Source organism: Vulpes vulpes, chromosome 6 (genome assembly GCF_048418805.1).
Source record: "Vulpes vulpes isolate BD-2025 chromosome 6, VulVul3, whole genome shotgun sequence".
Taxonomy (NCBI): domain Eukaryota; kingdom Metazoa; phylum Chordata; class Mammalia; order Carnivora; family Canidae; genus Vulpes; species Vulpes vulpes.
Genome location: NC_132785.1, coordinates 125658951 through 125674164, shown reverse-complemented (window position 1 = coordinate 125674164; position 15214 = coordinate 125658951).

The window sequence follows — 15214 nt, the reverse complement described above, 5'->3', positions numbered from 1 at the left end:
ATAATGATAACTGGCTCTGCCATTGACAGCCTGAGAAGTCCATTCACCAGTCTGAGCCTTGATTTCATCTACTGTAAACACAGAATCAGCCCCCCTGACCCCCAAAATAATTTCCAGGAGGATTATGAGCTACATGGGGAAAGAGAAACCTTAACACGTTTAGAAGAAACTATAATAGAGTATCTTCATGACTTTGGGGATTCCAGAAAAACGTTCAAAACAAACCCACAAGAAAAACCACAGGAAGGGACACCTGGGTGGCTCAGTCAGTTAAGCATCTGCCTTCAGCTCAGATCATGACCTTGGGGTCCTGGGATTGAGCCCCACTTGGAGCTCCCTGGTCAACAGGGAATCTCTTTCTCCCTCTGCACCTCCTGCCCCCGCTCATGCGCTCTCTCTCTCTCACTGCTGTTTCATAAATAAATAAATAAATAAATAAATAAATAAATAAATAAATTCTTAAAATGCTCATACCTTTGATCACCTGCAAATTAGTCTTCTGTCCAATGAAAGATACCCTAAAAGAAGTGAAAATATAGGCTACAAAGTGGCAGAAGGTATTTGCAATACATGTAGTAAACGGGATCTGTCTCCATAGGATAGAAGAACTTCTGAGGGTTGCTGGAAGGGGGGGGTGGGGGGGATGGGGTAACTGGGTGATGGGCATTAAGTAGGGTATGTGATGGAATGAGCACTGGGTGTTACATGGAACTGATAAATTATTGAACACTACATCTGAAACTCCGTATGTACTATATGTTGGCTAATTGAATTAATATAAAAAAAAAAAGGAAGAACGTCTACAAATCAGAACAAGAAAAGACCATAAATGGGGCGCCTGGGTGGCTCAGTCATTGAGCATCGGGCTCTTGATTTTGGCTCAGGTCTTAATCTCAGGGTTGTGAGACAGAGCCCTGCCTCAGGCACTGGGTGTAGAGCCTGCTTAAGATTCTCTCTCACCCTCTCCCTCCGCCCCTCCTCTGTGCATGTGTGCTCTCTCTCTTTCAAAAAATAAATAAATAAATAAATAAATAAAAATTAAAAAAAAAAAAGAAAAAAAAAAAAAAAGAAAGACGACAAATAGAAAAATGGGAAAAAGATCTGAACTTGAGTTCACGGAAGAGAAACTGCACGAGGCTCCAAACCTAGGAAGAGTCTCAACCTTCTTAGAAATCAGGGAAATGTAAATTAAAACCATATGTATTAGGTTAGTGAGAGTATCTGACAGAAAAGGATAATGGGTAGAAGACAGAGGTGGCTGGAGCTGACATTTGGGGCCGCGGGCTTGCTGGGCAGGCTACCTGCCCCCCACAGTCCCTCACAGCCTCCCCCAAATAGTGCCCCTCTGCAGACTCTAGGAGAGGACTGACCCCAGAAACTTGAGCACCCCTTCTGTCACTTTCTTTGGCTTTAATTTCCTACTTTCCTCTCCCAGTCCTTAAGAAGGAAGTTTGGATTGTTGCCTTTCAGCTTTTATACCTAATATATACATTTAAGGTGCTACCAATTTCTCTCTAAGCATGGCTTTTGTGCAGACCGCAAATTATCATCGTATGTTGTCACATGGATTGTAAAGATATTTCATTGCCATTCAATTAAGATATTTTGTAATTTCTACTGAGATTTTTTTTTTGTTTGGTCTAGAGTATTTCTTGGAAGTGTATTTCTTAATTTCCCCAAGTTAATAATTTCCCCAAACATTCTATTTTGCTGTTGATGTCTACCTGAATTCCACTCTGATCAGAGAACATGCTCTGTGGCATTTTAATCCTTTCCAATGTGTTGAAACTTGATTTGTGGCTCAGCATAGGGTCAATTTTGATAAATGTTTACAAGGTATACTCTATAGTTGTTGGATGCAGCGTTCTATAAATGTCAAGTCAAATTGGCTCATTATGTTATTTAAAACCATATTTTTTGCGGGATTCCTGGGTGGTTCAGTGGTTTAGTGCCTGCCTTCGGCCCAGAGCATGATCCTGGGGTCCGGGGATTGAGTCCCACGTCGGGCTCCCTGCTTGGAGCCTGCTTCTCCCTCTGCCTGTGTCTCTGCCTCTCTCGGTGTGTGTCTCTCATGAATAAACAAATAAAATCTTTAAAAAAACTGTATTTTTGCTAATGTGTTTGGTCCACTTGTTTGATCAGTTACGGAAGGATGTGCTAAAATCTCTCACCATGAGAGTGATTTTGTTTATTTCTCCTTTTAGCTCTATCAGTTTTTGCTTTATATATTTTGGGGTTATATTACTAGGTGCATGTATATTTAGAATATTAAATCTTCCTGGCAAATTGGGGTTTGTATGCTGTAAAATGTCCCTCTTGATAGGGACATTTTCTTTCTTGGTGTCTACATTGTCTGATATGAATGTAGCTTGACTGGCTTTTTCTTGGGTAGTATTTGTATTGAGATATCGTACCACCCTTTTACTTTTAACCTTTCTGTATCCCTTATATTTTAAGTGTGTATCTTGTAAACAGTATACGTTAGACCATGTTTTTTTTTCTTTCTTGAATCATGTCTTACAGGCTTTGTCCATTTATATTTAATGTAATGATTGATATAGGTTATTTATTCTATCTGATATGTGGTGTTCCTTCTTCCTTTCTTGCCTTCTTGCTTTTTGGATTCATGGAGTCTTTTTAAAAATTCTTTTCTCCCCCCTCCTTCACAGCATTTATGCATTCTTTTAATGGTTATTCTAGAACAGTGGTTCTCAAACTATTGTTTTTCTTTTTTTTCTTCAAACTATTGGATCTTAGGACTCCTTTAGACTCTTAAGAATTGTTGAAAACCCCCAAATTATGTAATTGATCTCAATTACATCTATCAATATTTTATTGTGTTATGATTGGAAATTGAAAAAATTAAAATACTTATTCATTTAAAAGCAACAATAATACATAGTAGTAAATAGAAATAACTTATTTTTGTGAAAAATAACTTTTCTGAAATAAAAAAACTGAGAAGATGGCATTGTTTTCTGTGTTGGTATATTTCTTCAATATATAGCCTAATAGAAGACAGCTGTATCTTCATATCTACTTCTGCATTCAGTTTGTTGTGATGGTAAAATACATAAGGAAAATCTGGCCTTATTCAGATATGTGGTTGGAAAAAAAGAGGAGTATTTTATTTTATCTTACTTTTAAAAATTGAAGTATAGTTGACATACAATTTTATATTACTTTCAGGTGTACAGTAGGTGATGCCACGACTCTATATATTAGTGCTTATCATGGTAAGTGTAGTCATAATTACAACATAATTACAATATCATTGACTACATTCTCTGTTCTGTACTTTTCATCTTTGTGACTTATTTATATTATAACTAGAAGTTTGTACCTCTTATTCCCCTTCACCTGTTTTACTCGTCTCCCCATCCACTTCCCCTCTGGCAATCATCAGTTAGTATTCTGTGTACAAGAGTCGGTTTACTTGTTCATTAGTTTGTTTGCCTTGTTTTTTAGATTCCAAATATAAGCAAAATCACATGGTATTTGTCCTCTGACTTATTTCACTTAGCTTAATACTATTTAGGTTCATCCATGTTGTTGCACGTGGCAAGATTTCATTATTATTATTTTAAAAGTTTATTTATTTATTTATTTATTTATTTATTTATTTATTCATTCATTCATTCATTCACTCATTCATGAGAGACAAGAGGGGCAGAGACAACGGCAGAGGGAGAAGCAGGCTACTTGCAGGGAGCCTGACGTGAGACTGGATCCCAGGACCTTGGGATCATGACCCGAGCCAAAGGCAGATGCTCAAACACTGAGCTAGTCAGGTACCTCAGATTTCATTGTTTTTATGGCTGAGTAATACTCCAATATAGATATGTACCATCTCTTCCTTATCTATTTATTTATCAATGGACACTTTGGTTACTTCCATATCTTGGCAGTGTATATAATGTTGCAATAATCATAGAGGTATATATATATTTTCAAATTAGTGCTTTTATTTTCTTTGGGTAAATACTCAGTAATGAAATTATTGGATTATATGTAGTTCTATTTTTAATTCTTTGCAGAAACTCCATACTATTTTCCACAGTGATTGTGTCAGTTTACATCCCATCAACAATGTATGAGCGTTCCCTTTTCTACACGTCCTTGCCAACACTTGTTATTTCTTGTCTGTTTGATAATAGCCATTCTGACTGGTGTGAGGTGATATTTCATTATGGTTTTTATTTGCATTTGTCTGATGATTAGTGATGTTGAGTATCTTTTCATGTGTCTGTTGGCCATCTGGATGTCTCTAGAAAAGTGTGTGTTTAGGTTTTCTGCTCATTTAAAAATATTTTATTTATGCATTCAGGAGAAACAGAGAGAGAGTGAGAGAGAGAGAGAGAGAAGCAGAGACACAGGCAGAGGGAGAAGCAGGCTCCATGTGAGGAGCCCTACATGGGACTTGATCCCAGGTCTCCAGGATCAGGCCCTAGGCCAAAGGCAGCGCTAAACTGCTGAGCCACCTGGGCTGCCCCTCATTTTTAAATTAAATTATTTGTTTCAATGTTAAGTTGTATGAGTTCTTCATGGATATTAACCCCTTATCATAAATAGTGTTTGCAAATATCTTATCCCATTTAGTAGATTGGCTTTTTGTTTTGTTGATGGGTTCCTTTGCTGTGCAAAAGCTTTCTTTGTTGTAGTCTCAGTTATTTATTTCTGTTTTTATTTCCTTTGCCTAAGGAGAATATGTTGCTAAGGCTAATGTCTAAGAGATCATTGCCTATATTTTATTTTAGGAGTTTTATGGTTTTACGTCTCACATTTAGGTTTTTAATCCATTTTGAGTTTATTTTTGTGTATGGTGTAAGAAAGTGATCCAATTTCATTCTTTGCATTTAATTGTCCAGTTTTTCCAAAATCATTTATTGAAAAGACTATCTTTCCCTCATTGTATATTCTTGCTTCCTTTGTCATAAATTAAGTGGCCAAATAAGTGTGGATTTATATCTGGGCTATCTTGTTCTATTGATCTATGTGTCTATTTTTGTGCCAGTATCAGATTGTTTTGATACTATAGCTTTATAGTATATCTTAAAGTCTGAGATTGTGGTGCCTCTGACTTTGTTCTTCTTTCTCCAGATTACTTCAAGGTTTTTTGTGGTTCCATACAAATTTTTGGATGATTTGTTCTAGACCTATGAAAAATGCAATTGGTATCCTGATAGAAATTGCATTCAATCTGTAGATTTCTTTGGGTTGTGTGGGCATTTTTTCAACATAAATTTTTTTCAATCTATGGACATAGTATATCTTTCTATTTGTGTCATTTCCAATTTCTTTATCAATGTCTTATAGTTTTCAGAATATAGATCTTTCACCTCCTTGGTTGAATTTATTCCTAGGTATTTGATTCCTTTTGATGCAATTGTAAATGGGAGTATTTTGTTAATATCTTTTTCTGATAGTTCATTATAAGTGTATAGAAATACAACAGATTTCCATATATTGATTTTTGTATCCTGAAACTTTACTGAATTCATTTATTAGTATTAAAATGGAGTGGGAGTTTTTAGGCTTTCCATCTATAGTTTCATGCTATCTGTGAATAGCGACAGTTTTAAATTTTTTTAAAATTTATTTATGATAGTCACACACACACACACACAGAGAGGCAGAGACACAGGCAGAGGGAGAAGCAGGCTCCATGCACCAGGAGCCTGACGTGGGATTCGATCCCAGGTCTCCAGGATTACACCCTGGGCCAAAGGCAGGTGCTAAACCGCTGCGCCACCCAGGGATCCCAGTGACAGTTTTAATTCTTATCAATTTGGATACCTTTTATTTATTTTTTCTCTTGTCTAATAGCTACAGCTAAGACTTGCAGTACTATGTTGAATCAAAGTGGTGGAAGTGGACATCTTTGTCTTCTTCCTAATCTTAGAGAAAAAAGTTTCTCACCATTAAGTATGAAGTTAGCTGTAGGTTTTTCATATATGGCTTTTATTATGTTGAGGTATGTTCCCTCTAAACCCACTTTGTTGAGATTTTTTATCATGAGAGGATGTTGCATTTTGTCAAATGCTTTTTTTTTTTAAATTTTATTTATTTATTTATTTATGATAGTCACAGAGAGAGAGAGAGAGAGGCAGAGACACAGGCAGAGGGAGAAGCAGGCTCCATGCACCAGGAGCCCGATGTGGGATTTGATCCCGGGTCTCCAGGATCGTGCCCTGGGCCAAAGGCAGGCGCTAAACCGCTGCGCCACCCAGGGATCCCTGTCAAATGCTTTTTTCTGCCTTTATTGAGATGATCATATAGTTTTTGTCTTTTCTTTTGTTAATGTGATGCATCACATTGATTGATTTATGAATATGAACTATCTTTGCACTCCTGGAATAAATCCTACTTGATCATGGTGAATGATCCTTTTTATTTTTAAAGATTTTATTTATTTATTTGAGAGAGAGAGAGAGAGGGCACAAGCAGGGGGAAGGGCAAAGAAACAGGGAGAAACAGATCCCCAGCTGAGCGGGAAGCCTCATGTGGGACTCGATCCCAGGACTCTGAGATCATGACCTGAGTTGAAGGCAGATGCTTAACTGACTGAGCCTCCAGGCACCCAGTGAATGATCCTTTTATTTTATTTATTAAAAATTTTTTTGAAGATTTTATGTATTTATTTGAGAGAAAGAGTGAACGAGCATAAGCAGGGGGAGCAGTAAAGGGGGAGGGAGAGGCAGGCTCCCATGTAAGGAGCATGACATGGGGCTCAATTCCAGGATCCCACAATCATGACCTGAGCTGAAGGCAGACATTTTAACTAACTGAACCACCCAGGCGCCCATGAATGATCTTTTTAATGCATTGTTGAGCTCAGTTTGCTAATATTTTGTTGAGGATTTTTGCATCTGTGTTCATGAGGGACATGGGCCTGTGGTTTTTGTAATATCTTTGTATAGTATCAGGGTAATGCTGGCCTTATAGAATGAATTTGGAAGTTTTCCTTCCTCTTCTATTTTTTGAAATAGTTTAAGAAAAATAGGTATTAACTCTTTAAATGTTTGGTAAAATTCACCTGTGAAGCTGTCTGATCCTGGACTTTTTTTGTGGGGATTTTTTTTTTTGATAACTGATTCAATTTTGTTACTAATAATTACAAGTTTCATATTTTTTCCTGATTCAGTTTTGGAAGATTGTGTCTAAGCATTTATCCATTTCTTTAGATTGTCCAATTTGTTGGCATTTTAATTTTTCATAGTATTCTCTTTAGTTCTCCGTATTTCTGTGGTGTTGGTTGTTATTTCTCCACCTTTATATCTGATCTTATTTATTTGATTTCTCTCTTTTTTTCTTGATGAGTCTGGGTGAAGGTTTATCAATTTTATCTTTTCAAAGAACCAGTTCTTGGTTTTGTTGATCTTCTCTATTTTTTAGATCTCTATTTATTTCCACTCTTTTATTATTTCTTTAAAAGAGGAGTAGTTTAATAGCTTTTTCAGAATATTGTCTATTTTCTTCTTTTATCTGATGCCAAAACTTCACAAATGGTAGTTTCTTAAAGGTTAGTTATAATTTGGAATTTGAACTCTATCAATGAATTTTTTAATATTTTGTTTCATTAAAATCCATTGGTTTCTCTTGCAGTTGAAAAAGATCATTATTCATGCATAATTTTGTAAAACTACATTGATTATTTGGAAAATATTTCTTTGAGTTATGCAGGTCTTCCACATGTTGACACATTTGATTGTACAACATAATAATTACACTTATTTATATCAGCATTAATCTTACCAGAAAAGTCTTTAAATATTTGGGGAACCACTAAGCTCATGAGGGCTAATACAAGTTTTCCAAAATATTAACTTCTAATTTCTAATTTGAAAACTCAAATTATATCATGGGTAATACACACTGTAAATTGTTTTCCTTAAAGTGACATGTTAATTTTATTAATTTTTGAGAGGATGACTGTTAAATATCCAGATTGGATTAACTATATAGTCTGTCAGCTGTTCTTCCCTTTAAAAAAAATTTATTTGAGAGAGAGAGAGAGCACAAGCAAGGAGAGTGGCTTGGGGAAGGGCAGAGGGAGAAGGATAAGCAGACTCCCCACTGAGCAGGGAGTCCAATGTGGGGCTCAGTCCCAGGATCCAGAGATCATGACCTGAGCAAAAGGCAGATCCTTAACCCACTGAGCCCCCCAGGTGCCCCTCAACTGTTCTTTCCAATTGACATGGTGTTGGATTAAAAAAAGGTTAGTTCATCTTGCAACTTAATCACACAAGTGCTCTTCCTTGAGACAACCATTTTATTTCAGGATGCAGTAGCTGTGCTTTATGCTCATGTCCCATTTCATCACATGGAATGTTAAAAATACATAGTCAAGGATCATGCTTTAATAAAAATTAATGTTTTTTTTAAACCTAGTCTATCAAGGATAGTTGAATGAAATTGGCTCCCCCATCCCATTTTTTACCTCCAAATGTATTATAGTGTAGACTACAGTGACTGGTATTGTGATTTCCTGCCATTCTCATGATTGGTGCTAAGACACCAGCATTTTTATGCACTGTAGCTTTTATAATATCAGTGCCTATGTCAACAAGATAACAAAGTGCAAATAGTGCCTTAGGATTATTATGAAAATAGTTTTGACCTTGAAGACTCCTCTGGAACTCCTAGGGCTCTGTTAACCACATTTTGAGAATTGCTGCCTCAGAGATTACAATGGAAATCTTTGATTTTTCTTTCCATCTAATATGAAACAGGACTTTCCCCACTTTTTTTGGCAAGGGTTTTAGAGGTTTTTAACTTATGTACTCCCCTCTTCTCTACTTATAATTGATAGTTTACTTGCATTTTAGTTGGCTATCTATCCCATACCCCACAAGTCATTATTACTATCTTTCATAGAGTTAGTTCTTGTTTATATCTACCCACACATTCACCTTTCCATCATTTTGTCATTGCTACCTATGTGTGCAAGCTTTTTGCTAAAGAATGCCTTTCAACATTTCCTTTCTTGTGGGCTGCTGGTGTGTATTTTCTCAGCCTGAAAATACACTTCTCCCAATCTGAAAATGTCTTTATTTTACTTTTATTATTAAAGGATATTTTTTTTTCCTGGAGAATTTCATGTCGACAAATTTTGTTTCCAATACTTTGTAGATAGTCTTCTATTGTCTTCTGGCTTTATTGTTCTGAGGAGAAGTCAGGTGTTAGTACTATTATTACGCCTTTGAAGGAAGTGCTTCTTTTTTTCTCCTCTCTGATTTTTAAGATTTTCTCTTTGTCTTTGGTTTTCAGTTGCTTTAGTATGATATGTTAGTGTATTTATTTTGGTTGGGGGTTCATAATGCCTTTTGAACCTTTGTAAATATAATTTACCACTTTTTTTGAAAATTCTCAGCCATTATCTCTTCAGATATTGCTTCTGCCTCACTTTTTCTCTTGTTCTTCTGGGATTCCAGTTTCATATGTTAGACTTTTTGGTAGTTTCTCATATGTCTCTTATGCTTTCCCCCTTCATGTCTCTCCATGCATAATTTTAGATATTTTCTTCTGACAGATCTTTCAGTTTACTGATTATTCCTTCAGCTGTATCTTGTTATTAAACCTATCCATTGATTTTTGAATTTCAGTTATTCAGTTTTTCAGTCCTGGAATTTACATTTGATTGATTTTTATGATCTCTGGTTCTGATGTAATCCTCAGTCTTTTATTTCCTTGAACATAATAAGCCAGTTATTTTAAAACTCTGGGTCTGATACTTCCATTTCTCAGAGATCCTCTGGTAAATTTCTATATTATGTAGTGTCTCTTTGTTTTCAGCCATGTCATTTTGTTTCCTTGTATGCCTGATTTATATTGAGCACTGGGAAAAATGTAGAGATAAGCTGATCATTGGGTTTAATGCTTGATTCTGGCATAGGCTACTAGTAAAGCCAGATGTATTTAATACAATTACAGGTGGAGATGTTTTAGACTGGGCTCATTCCTTTTGAAGGCCAGGATATTATAGGGTGGATAGCTCTAAGTCAGTTAAAAAACAAAACCCAATCAATTCTTCCATAAAAGGCGAGGAAAATAAAAGAAAAAAAAATCAGGAAAAATGAACACTATTTTGGTGTCATTGGTTTACTAAGTCCTCCTTATTAATGGTCCCTGAATTTTAATTTTTGTCCCTCTAGTTCTATGAATTTGTCAAAATTTTAGCCTCTCAGCCACTCCTTCCAGAATCAGTGGGTACCTTTAGGAAAAAAAAAACCGTCTAAATGCTGAGCTTGTCTCATTGAGTTTCCTTCTTCTCCTGGATCTTGGCCGTATTTCTTCACTATCTTGATAACTCTCCAATGCCTTCAGGCATTTAATTTTTAATTTAAAAGTTTATCCATATTTTCTAGGTTTTATAATGGTGAAGTAGGCCCTGATCATCTAGTCTGCCATTGCCAGAAATGTGGCAATCTGGTATAACTACTTTCAATTTGTCAATATCTAGGAGAATTGAAGGTATTTACATTCCATGGCCAGAAATTCTACACCTAAGAATATTTACCTTAGAGAGAAGCTTTTGCAAATGTAAACAGTTTTTATAATAGCAATGCCAACCAACAGGGGAAGGGATAAATCAGCTGTGGCATGGGCTTATAAAAATAATAGAGCAGTGAAAATTAATGAACTAAAGTTACATGTTTCAAAATGGACAAACCTCAACAACACAATATTGGGTAAAAATGTGATGTGCTGGAAAAAAATGTGTGTGTACGTGTGTTTGTGTGTAGTAATACTTATATGTGTAGTAAAATATATGGGAATTGATGTTTATAATAGGCACTGAATTGAATACTCATTTTATTTCTGGTGGAGGAATAGGTTTGTGATAAGGGAGAGGTACATTGATGTGTCAATTTTGTTGATAATGTTTTACTTCTTAAATGAGGTGGTGGATACACCTGGTGTTTTTTGAGTTTAAAAAAGCCTTTTGAACAATCTTGAATTGTTTAGTCCATTTATGTTTACCTAGATTACTGATTTATTTTTTTTATTGTTTCTACTATCTTACTTTGTGACTTCTCTTTTTCTACTTTTTTTCTATGATTCCTTTTTCTTCTTTCTTGCCTTTTGAGTTTTTAAAAAAGTTATCCATTTGCTTTTTTTCTTATTCCACTTTTCTCTTCCTTCTCCTGCTTTAAAATTTATTCTTTTTTTGTTATTATTTGTCTGATTATCTTGGACATTTGACAATGCATATTTAACTTAACGACCCATGAAATTAAGCATTATTGTAGCATCTTTTGAATATTAAAAGGAATATCCAAAGTTAAATCACCACCTTCTTGACTCATATTTAATTGTTATCTACTATTTTAATTCTGTTATTTTCTTTAACTTAATAGACTTTTTTATTTTAGACACACATTTTCATTAATTTTGCATACATATCTGTCATCTTTGCTCACCATTCCCTCTTGCATCTCACACTGCTTTTTTTTGTGATCATTTGCTTTCCTTCCTTAGGGAAGATTTGCTGGTTTACCATCAACCACATGTGTCTGAATATATCTTCATTTCATTTTTGCACTTGCTGGGTACACAGTTTTGTGAAGTACACAATTCTAGATTAACATTAAACGTATCTCCACTTGTTGAAGGTGGTCACATCTTGTTGGAACTGAAAAGTTTTCCCTCAGTCTTATTATCCTTCTTTTGAAGATTATCTCTTTTTTTTTTTTTGGTCTGGCTACCTTAAAAATATTTTTGTCTTTGGGATTTTAAAGATTCACCATGTGACTTTTGAGGGGATTTAAAATATTTAATCTTACTTGGAATATATTGTGATTCCTGAATCTTGGATTTACATTTCCCATCTGTTCTAGAAAGTTCTTAGCTATTATCTCTTCAAATATGACCTGTCTCTGCACGCTCCTTCTGGGACTCTGATTAGATATATGTTAGCGCTTCTCATTCTATTTTTGTATCTCTTACATTCCTCTTTATGTCTTCTATTTCCCTGTCCCTTGATAGTGCATTTTGGTAATTTAATCAGATTCTTACTCTTGGGCTCATAAATTTTATATTTAGTTGTAATCAATCACCCATCAAGGTTTTAAAAAATCAGTGAAAATATTCACTTTTAGAACTTATATTTGATTATTTTTCAAACCTGTTTGGTCATTCTTGATAATCTTTTGTTGATTGTTCATCTTGTGATTTTTTTCCTTTCTCTCCTTATACATTTCATCCTTGATGTGTATTATGTATCAGACCATTCAATCTCTGCCATTTTTGAATGTTTACGTCTGTTCTTTGTTGTCACTGCCACTCATGGACACTTGCCTCCTTCTGTTTCTGTGACTTTTCATTGTGGGGTCATTGTTTATCTTTAACCTGTGGGATGCTTGTAGACCTAAATTGGGGATGCTTTCCTCCAGAGTTTTCTAACTGGTTCTGTTGTGTCAGGGCCACCAAAAACCTGTAGGCATTTCTTTCACCTCTGAGCATCCGAGATCTGCAAGGAATCACTAGGCTCAGCTCCTCTGCCTTGACTTTGCCCTAGGGTCAGAATGCAAATTGCAATATTCTTACTAGTACTCACCTTCACGGCAAGCAAACTCCTACTTTCCATTCACTGCTAGCTCATCCCAGCTTCTGGTCTAGCTCACATTTGGGAAAAGAATAGGATGGGGGATTTGGAGACCCCGTATGCTTTGCCAGCCCAGTAATGTGTCAGAAGTGCATGTTATTCAGGATAGTCGTGTTTTGACATGACAGGGTGACTTGGAGGACTTGATCTGACATACTCCCAAGTGGAAGTTATCATATTATTCTGTACTAACCTTTTTACTACTTAAACTCTCATAAACATTACATAGTGAAGACAATTGTACTATCCACCTAGAAGGATTATTATGAGGATCAGGAAGCCTAGAAAGCCTCTAGCATTTAGCAGATGCTAATATTTGAGAGCTAATAACAATGATGATGGTGATTAAATATTTGCTGGACTTCATTGAACATGTATTGATTGTTGTAGATGCATAGACCCTGTACATATATTATCTCACTTAATCTTGTAACACTTTCACCCAGTAATATTATTCTTGTTTTATAGACTAGGAAACTGAGGCTCAGAGAGTATAATGAGCAGCATCCTTTATTAAATGATGTAAAATATATGATGGTGCCTAATTCACTCATTCTTTGAACAGATAAAAGTCAATTAACTTTGTGCCAGACTCTGTGCTGATATACTAGATGTTTGCAGTAGGAGGGGCCTGGATAATATCTCCTTTGTGGTAAGGCTTGGGATCCTGGTAATAATAATCTTTCTCCTATAAATTAGTTGGAATGAGTTATAAGCACTATAGCTTTGTTTCAGGGCAGTAGTGTAAGATGTGAGATGTGATGTGTGGGTTGCGATGTGTCAATATTTAGTAATTAGTAATGTCATTAAAACAGAATGATGGGCATGAGGGGCACATGTCATAAATATGACAGGAAGTGCATTGCATTCTGGCTACTGTTGCACCTTCTGGAATCTCCTATGACTCCTCACCATATCTAGCTCTTCCAGGGACCTTCAGGGTGCTGTGATGCCAGCCCTACTGATTCCACTCTTCTGGGTTCCATAGTCTGTTGGGATGGTGAAGCCTGTGCCTCTTGCTCTCCCCTAGAAGTAGGTCCCTGTTCTTCAGCTTCCCTGGTCTGGAGAAAACAGGTCATAGGGCTTGGTTTTGTTCTGTTTATGGGTGCTGGTGAGTCCACAGTGTAGGAGCACTTGCCTTGGCCCCACCTTGATGACTATGAACTCAGTCGTTAATCAAAATTCAACGTTTTATGTGCACTTACACATGGGGATGTGTGCTGGGTAGAGGGAATAGAAGGAGGAGGAGAATGAGGGCAGGACTTCTATTTTACTTTTTTTATCCAATAATTATTCATTTATTGAACATTGAGTTTTCACAGCTACTGAAAGTCAGAGAGGGGGATTTAAATCCATTTTCTGTCTGGATTTTGTAGTCCACACTCTGCCACCAGTCTTAAAACCCACCTCCCAGGGTGGTTATGAAGCTTGGAAATACTATGAGCATGGCTAGTACAGTGCCTGGCATTGTAAGAACTCAGTATGTGCTGTTCTCTTTCTTTCTCTGAGCAAAAAGAAATCTTAGAAGGGAGTGAAAATCTGTTGCCTTGGAGAAGTTTGAGAAGAAACCAGAGTGTGTGGGAAGGAACTTGCTCAGCCTCAGCCAGGGCTGTTGCACTAGTTCTGGTGGGCACCCAGAGTCCCCCAGCTGATGGGAGGCATTTAACCACCTCCTGCAGGTTTTATGTCCCCCAGTCTCCACCCCCCCTACCTGGTCCAGCAGGTATCATAGGCAGATGGGCTGGCGGGTTTGCGCCTTTCAGTGATGAGCTTGGCTACACTAAGGCTTATCTTTTATTTATTATGATTATGCTTATAAGAAAGGGCTGCAAATCTGACAGATTGACTAATGTCTCAGAAGCTGTGCTTTTCATAGTTTTTGCCGTTTGGGTTGATTTGGGAGAAAAAGGGAGAGAGACTCTTTGTGAGGAGAACATAATTTTTATCTGAATCATTACAGAACATGATCATATTGTATTCATCTGACTGTGTGGAAATGATGCAAGCAAACATCCCTCCTTTACTTCGCCGAGTAAAAGAAGTCCCTGTGGTTTAATAAACTAAAAGAACACAAGCAATGGAGTGAAGGAGGGGGCAAAGCACTGGTCTCTACTGGCTTTCACCTGCTCCTGGGAAGGAGTCAAGGGTCGGATGTGTGGTTTGACCTCTCCCTTTGGATGTATCACAGCATGACTCTGAGACTGTTCCTCCTTTATAAGGCGAGTGTTTTGGTTGCCTGTGGCTGTAGCAAACCACCCCATGCTTGGTGAGGTAAACCAACAACACTCATCGCCTCTCCTGATTGTGGGGGTGGCTGGGCTCAGCTGAGCGGTTCTTGCTCATGATGTGTCTGGGGTTGTGATCAGGTGCTGGCTGGGCCCCTTGAAGTCACCCTCACTTACGGGTCTGGTGGGTGCTGAGGGTTGCTGGCTGAGATCTCAGAGGAGTGTGAGCCAGGACATTTATGTGTGGCTTCTCCATGTACCTTGAGTTCCCTCATGGCATGATGACTGTGTTCTTGGGGGTAAGTGTCTTGTGAGATCTGAGGTGGCTGCCTTGCCTTCTGTGACCAAGCCTCAGAGGTTCCTCACATCCTCCCACCCTGGG